This window comes from Camellia sinensis, chromosome 6 (assembly GCF_055761805.1).
Source record: "Camellia sinensis isolate YWXY chromosome 6, ASM5576180v1, whole genome shotgun sequence".
Classification (NCBI taxonomy): Eukaryota; Viridiplantae; Streptophyta; class Magnoliopsida; order Ericales; family Theaceae; genus Camellia; species Camellia sinensis.
This window is the reverse complement of record NC_138966.1, coordinates 204822796-204847793: the sequence shown is the minus strand read 5'-3', so window position 1 is coordinate 204847793 and position 24998 is coordinate 204822796.

Here is a 24998-nt window from a genome sequence, read left to right as displayed (position 1 = left end):
AAAGGAAGGGAGGAAGAAAGGGTTTGGGCCAAATCTTCTCCAATTAGTTACCTAAGGTAAGAATCTACTTTTAATTTCTTGAAATAGAGTTGATTCACCCATGATCTCATGGTAAGTAAATTGAATTAAGAGAAAATTATGTCTAATTGAGAATATTGTGATGTATTTTAACCTAGGAAGCATATATGAGCATACATGGCATAAGATCATAAAGTTCATGTTTATAATCATGTTTTCCTTGTATGATTGACATATTGGGGAGAAAACTCCATGGATTTGAGAAATGAAGCTTTTATGTGCATGTTTATGATTTTTCATCTTAATTCAAGGTTTAAATCTTTACATGATGCATTTGGATTTTTGTTTGGAAAGTATGATTTCTATTTGAAGCTAGAAATTCAAGTTATTTTCAAGTGTTTTGGGCCTTGATTTCATGATTGTGAAGTTGTTTTTGTAAAAAAGGGAGACCCACGGTTTAGCAGAATTTCGGACTGGTTTTTCACCCAGACCGCTCGAGCGGCCTGGGCCATCGCTCGAGCGGCCAAACAGTGTTTTGGCTACTGCAGTTCCACCGCTCGTGCGGCCTGGGCCACCGCACGTGCGGCCAAACAGTGTTTTTTCCAATTTTGCTCTTTTGACATTTTCTGACTTCCGGGCCTTCATTTACTTGATTTTCACATGTCATTTGCATCATTTAGCATCTCATTAGCATGAAATAAAGTAAAGAAAGAATAGATGGCATTAACTAACTGATTCGATGGCAATATGTGTTAAGGAAGTGTGTTATAATGTCGGTATTTGTAGGTCAAACCTCGAAGACCGCGCAACCGGTTTTGGAAACCCACGGTGAGTAACATTTCTGTAAAGATATGTTAATATGAACTATGTTCCAAATGTGATACGTTAAGTTATGTTTTTGAAATGTAATTTTGATTCTGTGAACGAATATCCTATTTGCGAAATTAGTATGGCATCTACGGATAGTCCCAAGTCATGGGGGACGGCACATTAGTGCGGGTCCATGACATACACGTGATACGAGATCTCGTTAGCCACTTCATTGTGGTGATATGTGTTAATCGGTATCCGGAACCGATTCTCTAGTCGGAAGACGATATGTGTTATATCTTGTGAGATGTACCATTATGTTATGTTCTGATATGAATGATTATGAATGATTTGTTTTACAAATACGTTATATGTGGAATTCGTTCACTACCCCTTTACTTTAATGTTATTCACTGGGCTTTAACTCACTGTTTGTATATATATATATTATAGGTGAGCGTTCTGGGAGTCAAGCCTAGGCGGAGTCTTGAACCGAGCCGCCATTTTGGAAGCCTACCAGGTGTTTTGTGTGCCTTCGAGCTGGGGCTAGGCCTGGAAGGCCGTCTGCAAGCTTTGTTTTTGTTGTACACTTGTGGCACGTGCCTATGTTTTGTATATGATATTTTGTTATGTGTTATGTAATGTAAGTGGGTAAATTAACATTTTTGGCATGTAAATATTTGTTCATATATATGCACAGCTCTTTGGACGTATGGCATTTTGTCTTTGCTTCCGCTAGCCCCGATTATTTATGTTTTGTACAGGAAGGCCTGTGGTAATCTTGGATTACTGGCCGGTTATGATGCCAAATTTTTAGAGGCGGGTTTGGGTCGTGACAGGAAAGTTGGTAAAAAATTAGTCATGAACAAAAATGGAGTATTATACTTGTCATCTACATTATTATCATTATCATTATCATTATCATCCTCTACTTAATCAAATCATCATTATCCTTATTTTGGTGGAGGTAGGATTTACAATATTGTATTAAGTAATTGAGGAATGACATTTGAAACATATTTTTGGGAAAAAAAATTTAAACATATATTTGGTTACAAATTTTCTCAAATTTTTTTTTTTAAATTACTTCTCTCTGTATTACACATCAATTAATAATTTTTTCTCTCTCTCTCTCTCATTTTTAATCACTTTTTCTATCATACATATTTACTTAATTATAACAAAATATCAAATCATCTAAACTCCCAAACTCTAAAACTATTTTTAAAATATACAACTAAGCAAAAAAAAAAAATTAACTCACCCCCTAATTTTTTTAAAAAAATTTATCTCATAATACAAACTATAAATTAAAAAAGTCAAAAAGTTATTAAAAAAGTTTAAAAAATCTATACTATTGTTGGCTTTTTGGCTTTCGAAGGTTACTTTTGTAATTATGAGCGTGCCAGCAAGAATCAATCAGTCCTTACAGAATTGTAATTGCCAAACAATTATTCAGACGATTGTGTTATTGTTCTTTCGGCCTCAATAAAGAGGACTTTTATTGGTGACTTACTGATAATTTGACTTCAGAGAACTTGAGCATAAGAACAGTTAAATAAACTGAAGCATTTCATTAGTATGAAAAACTTACAATGATCTTAGTTCCGTAGAGAATTACAGCGGCAATATACTCGAAAACTACTCCTACAAATGAAGTGCAGCGCAGGAACTTAAAGTACAGAAATATAAAGGACAGGAAATAACACTGGAATATGTAAATTAATTCTTTTGATCTTTCTCTCTCTCTCTTCTCTGAAGTCTTTCCTGCTATTTATACTCTCCGAAAATAACCATCGAATTGTACTTCAAACCGTCGAACTGCTCCTCCGTAATCGCTGATCATGCTACCTTATAAGTAGTTCCACTACGCCTTCACTTGCAGTTAGGCTTCCCCCTTATATTTGAATTTGAATGTGAGCAACCGTTGAAGCCACGTCACCGTATATCTCTTTGTTGATCCGCTACTACTCAGATCTTATAACAACCAATATTAACTGCCACGTGTATGATCAGGATCGAAGACCTGCCTGGTCTCCCCATATTACCCTTACTTTGCCACGCGTCGAAATGTCATTGGCTAGTACCAAATGTGTAGCCAACATTACCCCCCGCACTAATATACCCAAGACTTGGTGATATTAGTGGATCAGGGTCCCTTTTCCCACGTCTTAGAACGTGCATGGGTTTTGCATCTTCCCAGAAATGCAACTGTCACTCACCATCTGTATTAATACTCTCGTCTTAATCCTTTAAGTACTTTCACTGTCTTATTATTCGAACAGACTGATACATTTCAATGGCCAAATTAATTCTTTCCTCCAGCGATGAAGCATACGAAGAGTCATATGTCGATGCTATTTCTCATCGAAAGCATGCATTTATTGGCCACCTTTACCCACCTTTCTATATTCAGGTCATGGACGCCTTTGCAAATTACCGACCTTTGGATTACGAACACATTGCTCTTAACCCTTCGATTCAGAAGGCTGCAAACGTAGACATAAGAATTTTCCCCTTTGACCTACCTTTACAGTTCGAACAATCTGCTCTCAAACCTTTGATTCGGAAAATTGCAAATATGGATTTGAGCAACTCTTCTTCGCAAATTTCTGTATGGGATAAAGCTACAACTTCTTCCTCTTCTGGGGGTTCTGACTGGACAAACTGGTCAGTACCTGAGACTTATGATTTGACGGAGCGAATCAACCACCATTTTGTTGAGTTCACTGACCCTTTAGAGTTTCCTTCCTATACTCGAAGTTCAGTTGTTTATCCCTATGTGCCCATTGACCATCGGCGTGGTCTGGAGGAGAATCTTCTTGTAGCATGGTATACATCTTCCATGCCTACAAAGATAGTGCACACTGCCCCTCGCTCAGAAGAAGCACAAGGGTATAACCCATCATTCTTAGCCTAGAAGGCGAAGATCTGTTCTTCTGACTGGCTTGATTATATTAATGCCTTTGTTCCTTCTGCTCCCGTATCATCCCCAAAAACAAAAGTGTCCACACCTTCTTCTTTGTCTCCCGAAATTGAAGTATGCATACCTTCTCCCCCACCAATTCTTTCCTGGACAGAGAAACTGAAGATTGCCCTATCCATGGAGAATGTCTTTCCACCTTATAAACCTCTATCTCCTCCTACCCTAGCTGAGCGGAAACAGGCTCAGCTTCTGCTTGCAGCCTTCTCTCACTTGCCTTTTAATGTACTCGAGAACGAAGTCCCTTTCAAGAACCTTCGATGGGCTTGTGATATTCTGACTAGGGGCCATGTCCTTAATCCCCTTGCTCAGGAAGAACTTCATATGTTTCTGGACCAACTTCCATTGCTTCTTAACTGGCATCGAAATTCTGTGGCTACTACACAATCTTTAGACCAACTTTCGTCTCTTTGAATTCATGCTCAGTACGAAGCAGAGAACTTTATTGAAGAATTCAATGATTTCAAGAATAAAGATTCTGCGTATTGGGATGACTTAGACATTGATGAATTGGTACAAGGATTAAGAGAGGTGGCTTTCGAAATAAAGGCTGAAGAGCTCTACTATGAAGTGAGAGCACATCAACTTATGCAGCCAATGTTAGAAAATTTAGAAGATAGAATAAGGAAAGAACAAAAGTTCATTGATCATTGTTGGACTAAATTTCATGATCTTGTTATTTATTCCATTCCTTATTTTTATGAGCTCGAGTTCATACCGAGATAGGGTCAACTGATGTAATCGCTCTGATCTTAATATAAACAAAATTCTTCTTCATTTGTCTTTGTTTGACCCTGTCTTTACTTGTATTTTTACTTGTGTTTTAAAAGTCAACTCAAAGCTTCGAACCTCGAACAATTTCATCCTTTGAATCTGGACTTAATTGTTTTAAATGAAACACTAAATGAGCCAATTGTAAACCTTTCCAATTTGTGGAATAAAGTTTTGGCTGATTTTCAATTGGAAGCAGTGTTTCGAATCTAGCAATCTTACACTTAAAGCCTATTTTGACCATAGTCAACATCTAGTCATTGTCATTATTGCTTTTGATGTTTCGAACACCAAATCCCATCCTTGAAAAATCTCAAGTTTTGCTTCGAAGGACATTACCTTTGTTAAAAAACCTAAAAACAGGTCTTTAACCTCTTTTAAGTGAAATAAATACTCGAGTATTTTTATATTTTGGGTAGGGCAACCCACTTCGAAGCTGGCTTCTCTGTTTCGAAGCCGTTTGACTTGGCTTCGAAGCAAAATATCTTACTTCGAAGCTAGCCTTAACAACTGGGCTTTGTTTTCCCTCCAAAAGCATCAATGTTGAAGGAAGCTTTTGTATTCATACTTTTAACACTTAACAGCTCATGTAATATATTTTCAAATACGAGGGCCTTAAAAACCCTTTTGTTTTGTGTTCTGAAAACACTTGCTCTTCTAATCGCACAAACCCCTCTTATTACCGATCGTCGGCTTCTCTCTACTTCCTTTCCTGGTTTCATTGTCAAGAAAAACATACCGTCAATGGCTTCTCCTTCAGTATCAGTCGTAGAGCGTATGAGCCCATCTGTGGCCCTGAACAGGATTATTGATGCAGAATGCGAAAAGTACAAAGCTGGGGAGAAAAGCGCTATCGATGGACGCATCTTTGTCCCTCGTCGCCATGTGCAGTCAGACTATGTGCTCGGGCCCATATTCAAAGAGGTCCTCACTGAACTCCCAGCCCTGTATCCCCGACTGGAAAACCAATGTCTTCTCTATGAAGGTGGTCTTGACTGAAGGAACTGAAGGATAAATCGCCCCCACCGATGCTGGCCCACGGTGAGACCAGAGTGGCAAGAATGGTATGATCGGGTTAGTCCTGCTAGGACCCTAGACCTTCAAGAACTCTGCCTTCTCGATGCTCTCAGACTATCTAGGGTAACTATTTCAGAGGACCCTTTCCTTGTTCCTGCTGCCCTATGTTTTTGGAATCCTGTCTTTAACTTTTTCCAATTTAGATATGGGATGATGGCCCCTACTGTTCTTGATATTTGCCATTTACTAGGACTATCTCCCATTGGCACCCCTTTTGGACCAGATTATCCTGATTTAGCAGTCCCTTTCTCTCTCCCCTCCCTTAACTCATCTTATAGTGATTTCGCTAGGGCTGAGAATAAAAGAGAGGGCCCTGTAACTGATAGGGAATTCTTTTCTTTCTTATTGTATTGGCTTTGCAAATTCCTTTTTTGCACTTCCTCTCAGAGAATTATGCCTGAATTTGCCCCTCTTACCAAAGCCTTTGTCTTACAGAAAAAGGTGGCCTTAGCCCCACATGTTCTAGGGCACATATATGGAGTCTGCTCTCTTTTTTGTGAGAAACCCTTAGATGCTAATCAAGGGGGGCCATTCTGGATCCTTCAGTTTTGGATTTTCGCCTATTTTACTGAATTACAATCCAAATGCCTTAAATTTTCTGAGCCAAACCCTCTTACTCATGGCATAAGGATGGCCAATGCTTCACTTTACCCTTCTACCTTTGCCTTTTACTTCTCTTTCTTTCACCAGCTTCCAGCCTCCCTTCCTACTTATCGCTTTCGTCCCTTCGAACCTTCCATTGGTCCATCTTGGTTGAGGAATTTTCTAAGTGACCAGTCTTGTACTTCACTTGTTCACAAGGATATATGGGCTTCCATTCTGATTCCCAGATAGTTATTTATCGGGACTTTGAACCCGAAGGCCTACAAATGCATAGCTGAACCTTACTGTCTAGCTCAGTTTGCTAGACAATTTGGCCTCTCACAAGGGGTCCCAATACCTCTCTGTAGCAACACAAATCTCAGCCTCACCAGAAGGGATTTGAAAGTCCGGAAATCCAGGCTAGAAGAGGCAACTTTGAAATTTATAGATGACTTAGCCAACTTTGAGTACACCCCTTTCATTCCTCAAGGTACCGTGTTGAAGAGGTACCAAAACTGGTAGGTGACTAACATGGAGATTTATTTGGCCATTTCACCTTTAAGCCTATTAACGGTGTTAGGCGTGACCAAGCCCAAAGAAACTGGGGTTGTCACTTCTTCCACTGTTTCAGATATAGCACATGTTGCTCCTGCTGCTTCAATTCCTCCCAGAGTCACTCGGGCTGCCTCGAAGAAAGGTATACCCTTGTCTCTTCTCCTTTTGTCTTTCATAATGCATTTTGCCTTATCTTTAATTCTTCTTTTGTGGAGGTGGTCAATCACAAAAGAAAAGGAGGCTCTTTGAACTCGAGAAGGGAACATCCAATATTCAAGGGGAAGAAAAGGAAGAATCAGATGAAGAGGAAGAGTTATTTTTGAAAAGAAAGAAGAAGGCGATCATCTTTTCATCCGACTCGGTTAGGGATGAAATAACTGCCAGAGAGTCAGAAGATGAATTCATCTCTTTGGAATCCAGATCGCAGCTTGAAGAGCTTGAGGGAAAAGTTGAGAAAGAAATTAAGAAAGAGCAGACCCTGCCAATACAGAGGAAAAGGAAAAGAAATGTGACTGTCTCTCCTTCCGATATGGTCGAAGACTCTGATTCTGAGACAATCGCCAAAGCCATAGAGAAAAGAAAAAAGATGTCTGCTTCCACTTTTGTCTCAGTCGAAGATACCATCCATGAAGCAGCCGTCAAGACAATAGAGCAAGAACATCCTAAAGCCATGATTGTCTTTGAGAGAGCTAAGAAGAGACGGCAACAACAATTTCTGAGAGATGAATCTGCCGCTGCTGACATACTACAATGGGAAACTGTGAGACGGCAATAGACTGCCAGAGATTACACCCTTCATAGTTCCCCCATCATCGCCGATACTTCTGGAGCAGGTAATTTTATACTTCTGCGATTTTTCCTCTGTTAGCCTTTGGTATCGAGGTTTAACATTGCCTTACATTTTTTCCTCTTGCAGCGGCAACTTCTGAGTTCATCTTTCCGATGAGACCTCTCTCAGTTTCACTCGAGGTAGATCAGATGCAGACCATACTTCCATTTTTAGGGTCTACATTTTCTACACTTTTCCTGAGACCAAGCATTCCTGCACCTTTTCCTCTTGGTTTGACTCCGTATCTTTCTTACTTGACTCTTGACTTTCCTCAATTTACTTCTTTACCGAGTCTTGCTCCTCTTTCTCCTTCCAAGGAGATTCCAAGTGCTACCTTGTCTTTGATGGGTGCTGACAGCTCTCCAATTCGTGACTTTCCACCTTTACCTAGCTCCAGCCCTCCTTCTCTTGATTCATTGGTGACTAGGACCATGGAGACCATCAAAGATGCTCCACCCATTTCTCCTATTGCTATGCAATCTTCTGTGTCGCCCATGGCAACTCTCTCTGCACCCCTCATGTCTACTGCTGAGATTGATATTTTTGAAGCAAGATTAGCTAGTCTTTTTGACATCACTTCTACTTCTCCGACATTCGATGAGGAGGCTGAGCCATTAGTTTTAGCTGATTCTTTGCTGGAAATTTTTGAGAGCTCTCCTTCCTCCAGCAGCCAACCTTCTGTGCCTTCGATAGACTTGGACACCTGTCTAGACCTGCTAATTTCTTTTTCAAGGATTCCCTTCGAGGCTCTACAAAGGCCTATAATTAAAAACGGGTTTCTTCAATGCTGCAAACTTGCTGAGCAGTCTGGTATGGATGTCTCTAACCACCTATCTCAAGCAGCAGCTACCATCGATTTTTACATCAGCATCTGTCATGCTGCCAAGGCCGCAGATGAGAAATTGGTCAGAGATCAAAGTTTTGTTTCTCAAGTGCATACTGAAGTATCGACGCTTAAGGAACAACACTCCTCTGCCTCTCACTTCCGAACTCAACTGCTGGAGAGGAAAACTCAACTCGAAGAGGAGCTTTCTGCAGTGAATCAAGCCTTACTCCGAACTGACCTCAAACTGCAAATCACCAATCAAGGACTGGCTAATCAAAAGAAAGATATGGCTGCAGCTATTCAACTGTTTTCGTCGTTTACCAATAGGAAATCTGTTGTACAAAAACAACTAAAACATTGTAATGATTTTTGGGCCAACTTGTGGCACAATGTACTTGACTCTTTATAAAACATTTCCTTGTTTACTATTTTATGTTCTTGTACTCAGTGTTTATTTTATTCCCTGTGTTTCCCAAATAGTTGGAAAATAAGGTTTTAAATATCTGCCATTATTCTTTTTGGGATGCACATAACCACTCAAATCTTTCAAATGGTATGCCCCAAAAGGTAAAACTCTATGAATTTGATATGGTCCTTCCCAGTTAGGTGACCATTTGCCAAATCTATGGCTTCTAATCCCTATTGGGAGTATTGTCTTCCACACCAAATCACCTTCATCGAAGCCAATGTATTTGACTTTCTTGTTATAATTTTTGGCTGCTTTCTTCTTCTGAAAGAGAATGCTATTTAATGCCAAAATTCTAACTTCATCTATATCTTCTAATTCCAAGCACATACTTTGATAGTACTGCTCAGGATCCAACTGGTCTTGGCATCTTACCCTTAAGGATTTAACATTGATCTCCACTGGTAACACTGCATCATGCCCATAAACTAAGGCATAAGGAGTGACTCCTGTGCTTGACCTTGGGGAAGTTCTATAAGCCCACAATACATCTAACAATAAGTTGTGCCAATCTCTCGGATTATCTTCCACAACCTTTTGTATTCCCTTTTTTAAGGACTTGTTAGATGACTCAGCTTAACCATTGGCTTGTGCGTAATATGGAGTGGAATTCACAAGGCTAATCCCGAACTCAGCCACAAAAGGCTTTACCATTTTTCCATCAAAAACAGTCCCATTATCGACCGTTATCGTTTGTGGGATGCCAAATCTATGGATCAAATCTTTAATGAACCCAATAACCTCCGTCTGATCTACAGCTTTATATGGTTTGGCTTCGACCCATTTGGTGAAATAATCAGTAGCCACCAAAATAAAACAATGATGCTTCGAAGAGGGAGGGTGTATTTTCCCCATCATATCCATGGCCCATCCTCTTAATGGCCAAGGCTTTACTACTGCATGTAGATCAGTTATGGGCACATGCCTTATTGTACCATGCTTTTGACATGCTTGGCAGCCCTTTGCATATTCTATGCAATCTTTAAGGATAGTCGGCCAATAATAGGAATGTCTTCGAAGCAGCCATCTCATTTTTACACCAGGCTGATGTGCACCACAGATACCTTCGTGAACTTCAGCCATAGCTATTAATGCTTCTTTTGGCCCTAAACATTCTAACAATAGACCATCTCCCCCTCTTTTGTAGAGATCATTGTTGTATATGATATATTGCACATATTGCAATTTAACTCTTCTACTGGCTTTCGAGGATGGGCCAGCCAAGTATTGTATTATTGGATGTCTCCAATCCTGTTCCTGCAGATCATTATAATTGATTTCCAGGACCATGTTCCTCTTACTTAAAGGTGGTATAGGTTTTTGGTATGTCGTTTGGCTTACATCCCAATGGGTACCATCTTTACTTTTGAAATTCGAAGCTTTCTGCGCCACATCGTTAGCTCTATTATTCAAGAATCTCGGGACATAAGTTACATTCACTATTTCAAATTGAGAGAGCAAATGTAATGCGACGACATAATATGGCAGCATACTTATACTTTGACACTTAAAAATCCCTTTTACTTGGTTAACGACCAATTGGGAATCTCCAAATATGTCAACTTCATGTACTTGTAATCCAATAAGAATTTCCAATCCCACTATCAAAGCGTCATATTCAGCTTGATTATTAGAACAAGCAGTTTCATCTATTCTGAAACCATGTGTGGTTTCTATTCCTTGTGGTGACTTGATTACTATACCAATCCCAATTAGGCCTTTGCCATGGCTCGACACTAGCCATACTGAGTTCCATTATTTATTGACACTCTGTTTGAGATGGATGGTCTGCCAAAAAATTGGCTAAAACTTGTCCTTTCACTGCCCTTTGGGGCACATATTCTAAGTGAAATTCTGACAGGGCTAATACCCATTTGCCAATTCTTCCCCTCAACATAGGTCTAGATAACATGTATTTAACCAAATCTGTGGTTGCAATTACCAAGACAGTTGTAGGCAAAAGGTAATATCTTAATTTCATTACAGCAAAATACAGTGCAAGGAAAAGCTTTTCTACAGCTGAATATTTACATTTGCAAGAATTTAAAAACCTACTAAGGTAATAAACAGCTTGCTTCTTGCCTTCCTCATTGTCTTGGGCCAAGAAAGCTCCCAATGAATCTTCTGCTGCGGCTATGTACAACTTCAAAGGCTTAACGCCATTTGGTGGCATCAGTACTGGAGGATTGGCCAAGTAGGCTTTAATTCCATCGAAAGCACTTTGATGCTCCATTGTCCACACAAATTCCTCTTCATCTTTCAGCCTTAATAAAGAAGAAAAAATTTTAGTTTTCCCTGCAGTGTTAGAAATGAATCTTCGAAGAAAATTAACCTGACCAAGGAACTTTTGTAATTCTTTCTTACTTGATGGAGGTCTGGCTTCAATGATGGCTTTGGCTTTATTCTGGTCGATCTGTATTCCTTTCTTGTGTACTACATAGCCCAAGAAGTTTCCAGATGATACGCCAAAAGCACACTTAAGAGGATTAAGCTTCAATTTGAATCTTCTCATTCTTTCAAAGGCTGCCTCTAGGTGAAACAAATGTTCCTCCATGGATTGGGATTTAACCACAATGTCATCAATATAACATTCTAAATACCCACCAATAAGGTCATGAAAGATAGTGTTCATAGCCCTCTGATATGTGGCCCCGGCATTCTTCAGGCCAAACGGCATTTTAACCCATTCAAAGGTCCCAATATTCCCAGGGCATCTAAATGCTGTCTTGTGAACATCTTCCTCCGCAATGTAGATTTGGTTATAGCCTGAGTGACCATCCATCATTGATTAGATGTGATGTCCTGCTGAGCTATCCACCAACAGATCTACTATAGGCATAGGATATTCATCTTTTGGAGTTTCCAGATTTAGGTTTCTAAAATCAATGCATACTCTCATTTTGCCATTTTTCTTGACTACAGGTACAATATTAGATAGCCACTCAACATACCTGGTTGTTCTGATAAAGCCTGCCTTGAGTAGTCTAAGAATTTCTTCCTTGACTTTCTGGATCACCTCTGAACCCATTCTTCTTGGTTTTTGTTTATATGGCTTGAAGTTAGGCTTCATGGGAAGCCTATGTTCCACTAATGACCTATCCAATCCTAGTAGTTCATTGTATGACCATGCAAAACAATCTTTATATCTTCTCAGAATAACCAATAGCTGGTCCCTATCAAGAGAACTCAACCAAGCACTTATATAAATGGGTTGTTGTACAGAATCTTCCCCCTAAATTTATTTCTTCTAAGGGGTCTTGTATCTGAGTACTTACTGGAACTCCTTCTTTGATCTTCTCTGACTTCGCAGAAATCTCCTTGCTGTGTTCTGCTTCCAGGCTCTTTGATTCCTCCTCTTTATTCTCCTCCTCATAGACAAAATTTGTCCACAAGGTTTCTTCTTCCTGTATTTCTTGGACTTTTGTTTCTATGTCCAATGCACAGTATTTATCAAAGGTCAAAACTCTGGCTTGTTGCTGCTCCCACTTGCAGCCAATCATCATGATTTCTTTCTTCTGCTCTCGAACTTTCTGGACTATTGACTTTATATCCAATATTGAAAACTTGATTAAAGCCAAAGACCTGGCTTCTGGTGCTTCATCTTGCTGCCTATAACTAGGCATCATTGTCATCTTTAACCACTAGCTCTTCACCAGCATTCTCCTGGACTAAATGCTTCAGGTGTGCTACTTCCTTTTCAGCCGTTACTTCGGTTGAGCCATCGAATTCCATCAGTATACTGAGCGGTGCCACGCCATCAATATACAACTTGGCTTCTGCGAAATCTGCACAAGCTATGAAAGGTTGAGGATCTGCATTAATTTCCTCCGTCTTCCTATTGCCTAGAGCTATTATCATTTTCTGATGCAAAGAGGAAGGCACACATTTATTAGTGTGAATCCAATCTCTACCAAGTAAAGCATTGTACTTCGCATTGCTATCGATGACGAAAAATGCCGTCATGCAGTCCTTAGTTCCCACACTCAGGTTGATGGGTAGAATTCCCTGGGCCATCTGCTTGTCTCCAGCAAAACCAGCGATGGCTGTTCTGGTTGGGATCAACCTGGGATTCCTCTTCCCTAATTTCTTCAAGGAGGATTTCGGTAATAAGTTCACCGCCGCTCCATTATCCACCAAGACTCAGTTTAACTGAACCCCATCGAAGAAAGCCTTAATGTACAAAGGCTTAACATGCTGCGTCATGGAATTCGAGGGATATTCGAATGGATACGAGAGGTTAATGCTTACCACTTCCTCGCTCTCATATTCAGCTTCCATTGGGGTGACCATTTTGAAATTATCTTGTACCATACTCGCTTGTGAATCTTCACTAGAGATCGGAATTGGATCAGCTTCCTGCCCCTCTTGATTCTCATCTCCAGCTTGGAATTCCTGTGGTAGTATGTGTACCATGTTCACTGATACCGGGGGAAACGAGCCAAACTGGATGGCTGGTTGTACTTGTGTTCCCCTCTTGGTCACCTTGGTCAATTACCTCAGAAACATCTTGCATGATGTTTTCTGGTATTTCATTGGTAACGGGTCCCTTCGAATGATTTTCCTCAGCTGGTTTTCCAACCAAAAATGTTTGCTCAGCCATGAAAGCTTCGAACATTTCTTCTTCCACGATTTCTTTCTTCTGGCTTACGCCAATATCTTCTTCCGTTTCGCTACCACTCTCCATCAGAGCTTTCTCCAACCCTGCTAGACTTTCCTTCTCTCTGACCTTTAGTTCAGAATGAACCTTGGCCAACTGTTCTCTACTGCGATCCACCTCGTTTTGTGTGACTGGCTTTGAATTATGGTCTGACTTTCGATTCTTCTTTTCTCCAGTCTGGATCATCGAAGAACTCTCTCCACTTTCTTTCAGGTCTCTCTGGTATTGGGTGTACCTACGCTGAATTTTCCTCCTTTGTGATCTGGAAATAACGGGGACCATATCTGGTTCCCTCGTTCTTGGGTGTTTCAGCAATACCCAGTTGTTGGGGGCCACCAAAGGAGGCTTAACCATCCTACTTTGATTTCCAAAATTCCTTTGGGTAGGCATTTCCCTAGGTTTGTTTTGCATCACAAACCAATCTGGGACTCCAGGTAACCACGAACTTACTGACCCAGACGTTGAACTGCCTCCTCCAAGCTTTGAGCCTGATTCAAGTTTTCGATGATGGTGATCATTTTCTGTCCTTCGTGAAGCTGGCCCAAGGGGCCAATTCCTGGTTTTGATCCCAAAACCTGAACTCTTCTCCAGCCTTCTTTCAGAATGACTACTCTCCAACCTGTAATAGTTAGGTGATCTGGACTCATATAAGGGCCTCTTGCCTTTAGCATGCATTCTCTCAACGTCCGGCTCAACCACTAATGGCTGCCGCCTAACATTAGCCGGATACGGCCTTTTATTATAAGCATTGGTTGGTTTGGGACGCCTCTGCACATCCCTGTAATACTGCTTTCCATCGACCGGAAGGCCTTTCAACCACTTATAACTCAGTCTGCACCTAGGACACATTCGTTGCATTACGGCTACCTCTAGGGAGTCATCATCCAGTGTTTCTTCATCAGAGTCTTCCCTCTGATGTGAGAAATCTCGTCCCATAGCTGGTGGACTTCTAAGGTCTTTTTTGGTTGCTGTCTGGTTGGCCACATGCATCTGTACATTGACTTCCTCCAATTCTTTCAAAGACAGGTTCTGAAAGTCTGACATAATGAAATTGGATGCCACCTCTCCAATTTCTGGAAATGGATTGCTATCGATCCCCATGGCTTTTTCAGCTTTGGCTGGGAACTTCAAACTCCCTTTCCGAATTTGTTCTTGGATCCTGTCTCAAAAAACAACACAGTTTTTAGTCGAGTGAGACCAAGAATTATGCCATTTACAATATATTTTTCCTTTAAGTTCATCAAGAGATGGAATTTTAACACCTTTTGGTAACTTAAGGAAGTTGGCTGCAAGCAAATGATCAAAAATGTCATCTGCCTTAGTTAAATCGAAAGAATATTTCCTGTGGAGATCTTTCTTTCTAAACTGCTGGTCAATTGTCGTATCTTTATGAATTAATGCTTCACAGATCATAGGCTCTTTTCCCACAATCTCTGCTGCATCAATCTCATAATTAGGATCTTTGTAGTATGTCTTATATGATGCATTATTTCAATCCTGTTCCTCTTCTAGTAATGCTTTATATCTAGATACTTTATAAGTCAGTTCCACTAAATCTCTAAACTCCGTTGAATCAAACTTCTTTCGAAGCCTGAACTCTAGGCCATTTTGAGCCAATCTTACGAATTTCGTTTCTGGCAAGATTACTCTACATTTATTTCGAGCCCTCTTAAATCTAGAAATAAACTGAGTAGCCTTCTCTTCAGGCCTTTGACTCAATCTTGCCAAGTCTGCCATGGAAACTTCTGGCTCAGATTGAAAGAATTAGGCATGAAATGCCTCTTCCACTTGCTGCCAAGTCTGGATGGATCCAGATGGAAGATTAATGTACCATACAAACGCTCCCCCAGTTAAAGAATTCGGGAATAGTCTCAATTTCATATAGTCATGATTGGTAAATTCACCACATTGAGCGACAAACCTAGCAATATGCTCTACTGTTGATTGGTTTCCGTTCCCATGAAAGAGGACAAAATCTGGTACGCTGAAACCTCTTGGATATGCATGTACCCTATCGACCCATTCTGGGTATGGTTTTCTATACACAGAAATTTGGACCCCCCGAACCATTGGCCCACACAACTCCCTAACTATCTCAGTAATTTGGTCCCTAGGGACCATATTTTGTGCCTGCTGAACCACTACTGGAGGAACAAACACAGGATTTGGCGGACAGACTTGTGCTTGTGGTCCCCTTGGTCCATAAGGTGGTACATTCGGGACTGGCTGTCCCTGTGGTACAGGCTGCTGTTGGGGGTGTAAGTAACCTCTTTGAGCCTGTCCTACGAAAGGACCCACGAAAGGTGCTGGAACAGGTATTGTATCCCTTCCACTTGTAGGGAAACCTTCCAACCCCCCGTGTGTAAATTCGAATAAGGGATTATTGTACCCCCTAGTGCCAGGTAAGACTTCGAATGCTGGATTTGGAACCATTCTTATGCCATTTTCCTGTACTGGGCCAGATCCACCAATTTGCATGGCTTCACTGTTAAATATTGAGGCATTTTGGCCTGCAGCAGGCCTCGAAATGGGTTCGTACCAAAACTGAGGTGGTAATCTTTCATGAGTCTGATTACTGGTTTGACCATTGGAATGTCCATTAGCTTGCATAGGCTGTCTAGCCAATCTTTGCTAAGGGACATTTATTTCCTCCATGTGTCTTACATTTGTTGGTTGGTGGTTATTCATTCGATCCAAAAAGGATACTGCCCACCTTTCCATTGTGTTTATTAATTGTTGTCCCATAGCATCTACTAAGCCGCCCCATGGGTTGACTGGCTGGGTAGATGGGACACTAGATGGTCCAATTCCTTGGTCTCGTCCATTATTACGAACAAATGGTATTTGCTCTGAAGTATTGGTCTGTACGACCATGGGTTCTGATAAAATAGGAGTCTCCACAGGATGTGTTATCACATTATCCTCTGGATTGGATGTCTCCACTTCTCCTTCCACGCCTTCTTCCAATCGTTCGTTCTCTCCTTGTCTCCTACGTCTAGCCATTTTTTAAAGTGTCCCACCGGGCGTGCCAAAAATATATGTTGGCTTTTTGACTTTCGAAGGTTACTTTTGTAATTATGAGGGTGCCAGCAAGGATCAATCAGTCCTTACAGAATTGTAATTGCCAAACAATTATTCAGACGATTATGTTATGGTTCTTTCGGCCTCAATAAAGAGGACTTTTATTGGTGACTTACTGGTAATTTGACTTCAGAGAACTTGAGCATAAGAACAGTTAAATAAACTGAAGCATTTCATTAGTATGAAAAACTTACAATGATCTTAGTTCCGTAGAGAATTACAGCGACAATATACTCGAAAACTACTCCTACAAATGAAGTGCAGCGCAGGAACTTAAAGTACAGAAATATAAAGGACATGAAATAACACTGGAATATGTAAAGTAATTCTTTTGATCTTTCTCTCTCTCTCTTCTCTGAAGTCCTTCCTGCTATTTATACTCTCCGAAAATAACCATCGAATTGTACTTCAAACCGTCGAACTGCCCCTCCGTAATCGCTGATCATGCTACCTTATAAGTAGTTCCACTACGCCTTCACTTGCAGTTAGGCTTCCCCCTTATATTTGAATTTGAATGTGAGCAACCGTTGAAGCCATGTCACCGTATATCTCTTTGTTGATCCGCTACTACTCAGATCTTATAACAACCAATATTAACTGCCACGCGTATGATCAGGATCGAAGACCTGCCTGGTCTCCCCATATTACCCTTACGTTGCCACGCGTCGAAATGTCATTGGCTAGTACCAAATGTGTAGCCAACAACTATTCAAAAATAGCTTGTAGGGGGAAGCCATTAGGACAAAATTATTATTTTTCTCTTTGAATTCAACTACCCAAAAAATCAAAAAGTCAAAAAGGTAAAATGATCAATTTGATTTTATTACATATCTTTTCGTAAAAAGACAAAAAATTATTCCAAAAACATATTTTTTTCTCTACTTTTTTAATCAAAAAGTTAAAAACTGTACTTGTATAACACATCCCAAACAATTACTAAACACACCCAATGTATTATTATTAGTGAGAAACTCCGTCACGTTACACCCAAAAACACTAATGTTGTGTTTGGTTGGGGGATTTGGGGAGGGATTTGGAAAAGGAAAGGGAAAAGGTGTGTGAAACTATGTGAAATATAGGCATGATTTATTCACATTTCACCTACTTTTTCCATTTCCCTTTCCAAATCCCTCCTCAAATCCCCCAACCAAACACAGCATTAATAATTTTTCAAGAAAGAGACATGAATCACGCCTTTGATTTGACACTATCCCAACCCAACCATATATCACCATCGTCATGTGTCTCTCCCTCTAACTTTCCATGCTCTGCAACGTACAATAACGCGTTTTCCCCTGTGCATTCACAATTAAAAAGTTTATAAAAAGTTAACTCTTCATTTTTTACCAAATTTTTTAACTTTTTTAAAAAGTGATTTGAGAAGTTGGTAAAAAATTAATTTTTTATTTTTTAGTTTAATATTTATTTATGGTGTCAAATAAAATTAAAATAACCAAAATACTCTTACCCAACATAAGAATTTTATTTTTTTATTTTTTTTTCATAAGTCCTAATTTATAAGTTTACACTTGCATTTTTGGCACTTTCCAAACCACATTTGTTGCGTTTTTGGCACTTGCATTTTTGGACCTTTTGTCCAAAAACGTGACTTTTTATTTTGTTCCCAAAACGGCACTAAAGTCTTCGTTTGAGTAGTGGGTTGACTTTTTTACTTTTTAAGCCTCGTTTGGGAACATGCTATTTTAGTAATTTTTTGACTTTTTACGAAAAGATGTGTAGAAAAGTAGAAAGGTGATATGACAACTTTTAGTAATTTTTTAACTTTTTGACTAAAATAGTCACTCCCCAAACGAGGCCTGATTTTTTAGCTAGTTTAGCCTGGGATTAAAAAATCTCGTTTAAAATTTTCTTTTTGACTTTTTAAAATTTTTTGTAAGAAAAAAATATAATAATTATAGATTAAATATAATATTTTATTTTATTATACTAAAATAACTTAATTTATCTTATATAACTATTTTAGCGCTGCCCATCTTCCCAAACAAAATCAATCAGACGAGGGTAACTCCTACATCAAATAGGAAAAATTACCATTTATTGGAATTTTCTAAACAGTAGTACACAATAATTTTTTTAAAAAATTGTGATTTTAATTACTAATATTTATTAATTTTTTAAATTATTTTTTATAACAACCACTGCTCTCTTATTTGCCTAATAAAATATTGTAAACTAAAATTATTATGTGAATATGTTTTTGTCTCTTTTATTAATAATTCATAATCCACACACTATTTAAAACAATCATATGTTTTTTACTATCCACAATGTATGCATTTGTCTATGAATGTTATGTTTGGTGGAATAAAATGAAACTATTCACTCATCAGGTGGATAATAATTTTATTTGTAATATATTTTATATTATTATTTTTAATAAATCAAACACATAAATAAAAGAGAAAATTATTGAAAAGTACAAATTAAAAAAAAGTATAAGATATTAGATTTAGTGAATATTTTTTATTGGTAAGAGGTTCATCTTTTATGAAATAATTTGATGATAAGTCTTTTTGTTGGTTTTGAAAGATATTTTATTTTTAATTTTACCCCTTAATTTATCTATTGACTTTCGTCGACTATCTATTCAAATTTTTTTGTATCTATTCACAATTTCTCCTATTTGTTCAAATTTTTTTTACTTTTTCGGTTCGTCTTGAAGAGACGAATCTAAAATGTATATTTAAAAAAAAAATCAAAAAAAAAAATCACTAAAGACGAAAATAAAATAAAATAATTGCTTATTTTGGCTTATTTTTTTCTTTTCTAAATCTTTTTTATATTAAAACAAAAAATTATAATTTTTTGGTTTGTCTTATCGGACTGAATTTAGGAACCTAAAGCTTTTTGAAAAATTTAATTTTCTTTTTTACTCGAGACAAAAATAAACCAAAAAAAAAAATCAAAAAAAAGTCATTCCCAAAACACTCTTAAGAGTGTATGGGGTGGTATATAATAGAATTTTTGGTGAGACTTGTCTCCGATCCAAGTGGATTGGATGGTGTTGTTGGATCTGTGGTCACGGGTTCTGTTTTGATAATTCGAACGTTTGATATGTAAAGTTCGTCGAATATTTTATATCTGTAAAAAATCACGTTGAATGAATACTGATAGCTACTTGATCGGATCTTATCAACAATTTATTTCGAAAATTATATTTACCGCTGACAAAAATTTTATTCGATCAAATAGTTATCGATATCCGATCAATATGATTTTTTACTAGGGCTGAGCAAGAAATCTGTGAAATTTATAATCCGATCTGGTCCAGTCCAATCTGGTAGGTTTGGATTTGGTTTTTAAATCCGTGGTTCGGTTCCTAATTGAAAAATTAAAAATCCGTAGTTTACGGATTAGTTTCAGATTGAATCCCACGGTTCCAGATTATAACCGATCCAGACCGTATACAAATAGCCTATATTTATGTTGCACATCCTCCCGCATAGTATCTTCTCTTATTACATATAAAACCTAAATCCAAATCTAAATTCATATAGTATCTTCTTTTATTACTTTTGTTTATTAGCTTTTAGTTTTAATTTGTAATGGTATAAATACTTATGGTGGAACCAGTTTTTTTATAGTTGTTTAAATTCTGGAACAGAATGTCACTATTATAGAAAGACATGTTGCTATTGTGGAACTAATATAATACTATGTTTATGTTTTTATGAAATTAAAATGTTCTATATATTTATTTATTTATTGTTATTTAATTATGTGAATCCGTAATCTTAAACCAATCCAATCCGTGTTTAAATAGATTGGTTCCACGATTTAAAAGGATTGGATTGATTCTAATTTTTCAGGAACTGTAGATAATGAATTGGTCCTGATTTGACTCCAATTCGAACCATGCTCACCCTTATTTTTTACAAGGATAAAATAATCGATGAGTTCTGCATATAGAATTGTTTGGATTATCAACACAAGATTCATGGTGGACCTGACGGATCCAACAACATGCTTTAATCTGACCTCAGATTAGAGATAAGCCCGTCTCTAGAATTATTCCTTAAAACTAATCAAGGCTTCATTTGGAAAATAAGTTGATTTTTTGACTTCTTTTTTTTTTTTTTTTTTTACCATTTTAACTTAAGGCTAAAAAGCTTGTTTTGGTTGGATTTTGTGACTTTTTTTACTTTTAAGAAAAAATTAAAATGATTATAATTTAAATGTGATATTTTGTCTTATTAATTTTTTAATTTATGTTATATTTTACTCTTTTTTTTTCTTTTTTTTTTAATATTTTAACTAAAAAATCTCTCAATCCACCTGCCAATTTTACTAGTGTATCATTCATTACCCATTCATTGTCAACACAGCGTCGCCACCACAACGCCACATTCATGGAAGCCACTTGCAACCGCAACCTTCACCACTATCATTATGAACTAACTTATCATTCGTACTATGTACGGGATAATTATAAATATTTATATTTGTTTTAAATTTTTTTAATATATAAATTATATTTTTTTAAGATTTTTTTATAAAAATAATTTAATAATCTTATCACTAATCATAGTGTCTTGGAGAAGTTGAAAATGGTTGAAAAGGGTACTACAATAACTATGATCGGGTTGTATCTATAATTAGTTGTATGAGAGGATTTTAAATGTTGATCATAGAATTTTGACCAAATCAATAAATGCAGGCATGTAAAAATACATGTGAATTGGAAAAAGATAATAAATGCTAATCAGGAGATCTTGACCAAATCAATAAATGTTGAAGGTTTTTTTTTTTAAATAAAAAATTTTAAAAATTCAGATTGAGATATTGAAGCTCCCACAAGACTTGGGAGTTAGAAACCCATTTTTCCTTAATATATACTAGCATATCACCCGTGCTATGCACGGATTGTGTTTGCAATTATCTATATATGTAAATTGTAATTTTTAAATTTTTTTTTTAATGTCTTCTTTTTTCCTTTTTTATATTATATTAAAGTTTAATATTTTGATAATAATCATATGTGTTAGACTTTTCAAGGAATTAAATGTCTTTTTTTATATTATATTATATTAAAGTTTAATATTTTGATAATAATCATATGTGTTGGACTTTTCAAGAAATTTTTTTTATGCTTGTTCTTAATGCATTAAAGTGTTATTATTAAGGATAATAATCATATGTGTTGTGACTTTTCAAGGAATTCATATGTGTTGGATTTCAAAGAACTTTTTTATGTTTGTTTTAAATGCATTAAAGTGTTATTATGATGGTAAGACTTGGGAGTTGAGAGAAGTTAATAAATGCTAAGATTTTTTTTTTAAATCAAAAAATCAGGAAATTTAGATTGGGAGATTGGAACTCCCACAAGACTTGGGGCTAAAAACCCCCTTTTGCTTAATATATAGTATAGATTATATTAAAGTTTAATATTTTGATAATAATCATATGTGTTGGACTTTTCAAGAAATTTTTTTTATACTTGTTCTTAATGCATTAAATTATTATTATGATGAATAATAATTATATGTGTTTGGACTTTTTAAGGAATTCATATGTGTTGGATTTTAAAGAATTTTTTTTATGCTTGTTCTTAATGCAATAAAGTGTTATTATGAGTGTAAGACTTGGGAGTTGAGAGAAATTAATAAATGCTAAGATTTTTTTTTTTTTAAATCAAAAAATTAAGAAATTTAGATTGGGAGATTGGAGCTCCCACAAGGCTTGGGGTTAAAAATCTCCCTTTTGCTTAATATATAGTATAGACTAGCCTATCACCCGTGCTATGCACGGGATAATTATAGATATTTATATTTATTTTAGATTTTTTTTAATATATAAATTATGCTTTTAAGATTTTTTATAAAAATAATTTAACAATCTTATCACTAGCTATAGTGTATGGGAGAAATTAAAAAGGGTACTGCAGTAATTATACACGAATTGTATCTGTGGATTGGAAAAAGATAATAAATACTAATCAGGAGATCTTGACCAAATCAATAAATGTTGAAGGTTTTTTTTTTTTAAATAAAAAATTTTAAAAATTCAGATTGGGATATTGAAGCTCCCACAAGGCTTGGGAGTTAGAAACCCATTTTTCCTTAATATATACTAGCCTATCACCTGTGCTATGCACGGGATAATTATAGATATTGATATTTGTTTTAGATTTTTTTAATATATAAATTATGTTTTTAAAGATTTTTTATAAAAATAATTTAACAATCTTATCACTAACCATAGTGTATGAGAAAAGTTAAAAATGGTACTGCAGTAATTATACACGGATTATATCTATAATTATTTGTAGGCATGTGAAAAGACATATGGATTGAAAAAGTTTAATAAATGCTGATCGGGAGATTTTAACCAAATCAATAAATGCTAAGTTTTGTTTAAATAAAAAATAAAAAATATAAAAAATTTAGATTGAAATATTGAAGCTCCCACAAATCTTAGGGGTTAAAAACCCTCTTTTGTTTAATATATAGTATAAATTATGGTCTCTTTGGTTAAAAGATTAAAAATTAATTTTTAACTTTTAATCTATTTTAAATTATATATATTTTTTTATATATTTAAAAAAAATTATTTTTTAATTTATTTTTCAAAATAATCTTATATCTAATATTATAATGTGTCATAATTAAAAATCAAAAAAATTATAATTGTAACATATGATACATTTTTTTTACGATATGTTTTATAAAATTTATTTACTAAAATATATCATTTTTATTTTAACCTTTTTTTTTAATTTTCCAATCTTTCTAAAATAATTATTTCTTAATATTTGTGTAAAATTTAATTTCAAATCGTTTAATTTAAAATTTACATATATCTAAGTGAATTCTTAATATTAAAATTTAATAATATCTTTTTATTATTTACTATAAAAAAAATAAACTAATATTATCATTAATTTGTCCCCCTCACAAAATTCCTGGCTGCACCGGTGACAGGAAGTCCGATAATTTTCAAGACAAAAGTGGTGGGGGCCTGGGGAAGCAACGAACTACGAAAGAGGATAGAAATAAAATCACACAATAATATAACAGAAATGATATAAAAAAAAAATTTATTTTGACTCCCATAATTCTATTAACACATGTCAGCTAGATATAGAAGGAAAATAAATAAACAAATAAACAAAACAAAAGGTAGTCAATTACAATACGTTGGGAGTGGTAATGGTTCTAATAGAATAATGGTGTATGCACTAAAGAAAAATGCCTCATACACCCCACAGGGGTCGACCCCCAATGAGGTGGCACTTCATTATTGGGCAAAAAAAAATTTATTTATTTTTTTTTTTTAAGTTTCAGCCAGTGGAGGCGCGACACCTCACTGGGGGTGTGACTCCACTGGGGTATGTAGCAGTGTTGATGCACTAAATTAGTGTACCAATTGAGAATGTGACATAATTTAAGAGGTTTTTAGTATTTGTAATATGATTAATGAGTGCGGGCAATAATAATGTCATTTCTAGTGTTAGTATACTAGTTAGTACACTAATTGGTGCATGTAGCACTATCGTTTTCCATAATATAAAAGGCCTTGTTTGAAAATTAATTAAAATATCAATCAGTGTCTTTAATTTTAATTTTTTGGGTTAAATTTTTTAAAAATTAGATTTTTTAGTTTTCGTATTTTTTTATTTTTAGTGAATATTTTTAAAATTTTAAACATTTTTTTTTTTACTTTTTTAGATGTACCTTACTTAAATTTATCTAAAAAGTAAAAAATTTGTGAAAAAATATTTTAAAAAATTAAAAAATACATAAAAATACAAAAAAATGTACTGAATTTTCATATTTTTTTGTATTTTTGGTATTTAGTAAATTTTTAAAAAGTTTTTTTCACAATTTTTTTTACTTTTTAGGTATATTTATGTTAGCTAGGTCTAAAAAGTAAAAAAAAAAAAATTGCTTAAAATATTAAAAAAATTCAGTAAAAACAAAAAAAAATACGAAAAATAAGAAAATATAATTTTCTGAAAAGTATTTTTTGAAATACCTAACCGAACAAGCTGAATATAAATTAGGGTAAATTATTTATAAGTCTTATTTGAAAGACTTATACAATATATGATCTTATGAAAAAACTTATAATTCAATAGGTCCTATGAATTTTTTGAGAACACATCTACCCCCAATCTTAATTAATTAATAACTTGATTAATGATAATGCCATATATGAAAAATTCAATGTTACCATAAATTGTGATCATATTTATACGATTAGAAATTTAAAAGTCAAAAATCTAATGTTACCATAGATTGTGATCATACCTATATTGTTAAAAAATTTTAAATTTAGAATAACCTAATTAATGATAATACCATATATGAGAAATCTAATATT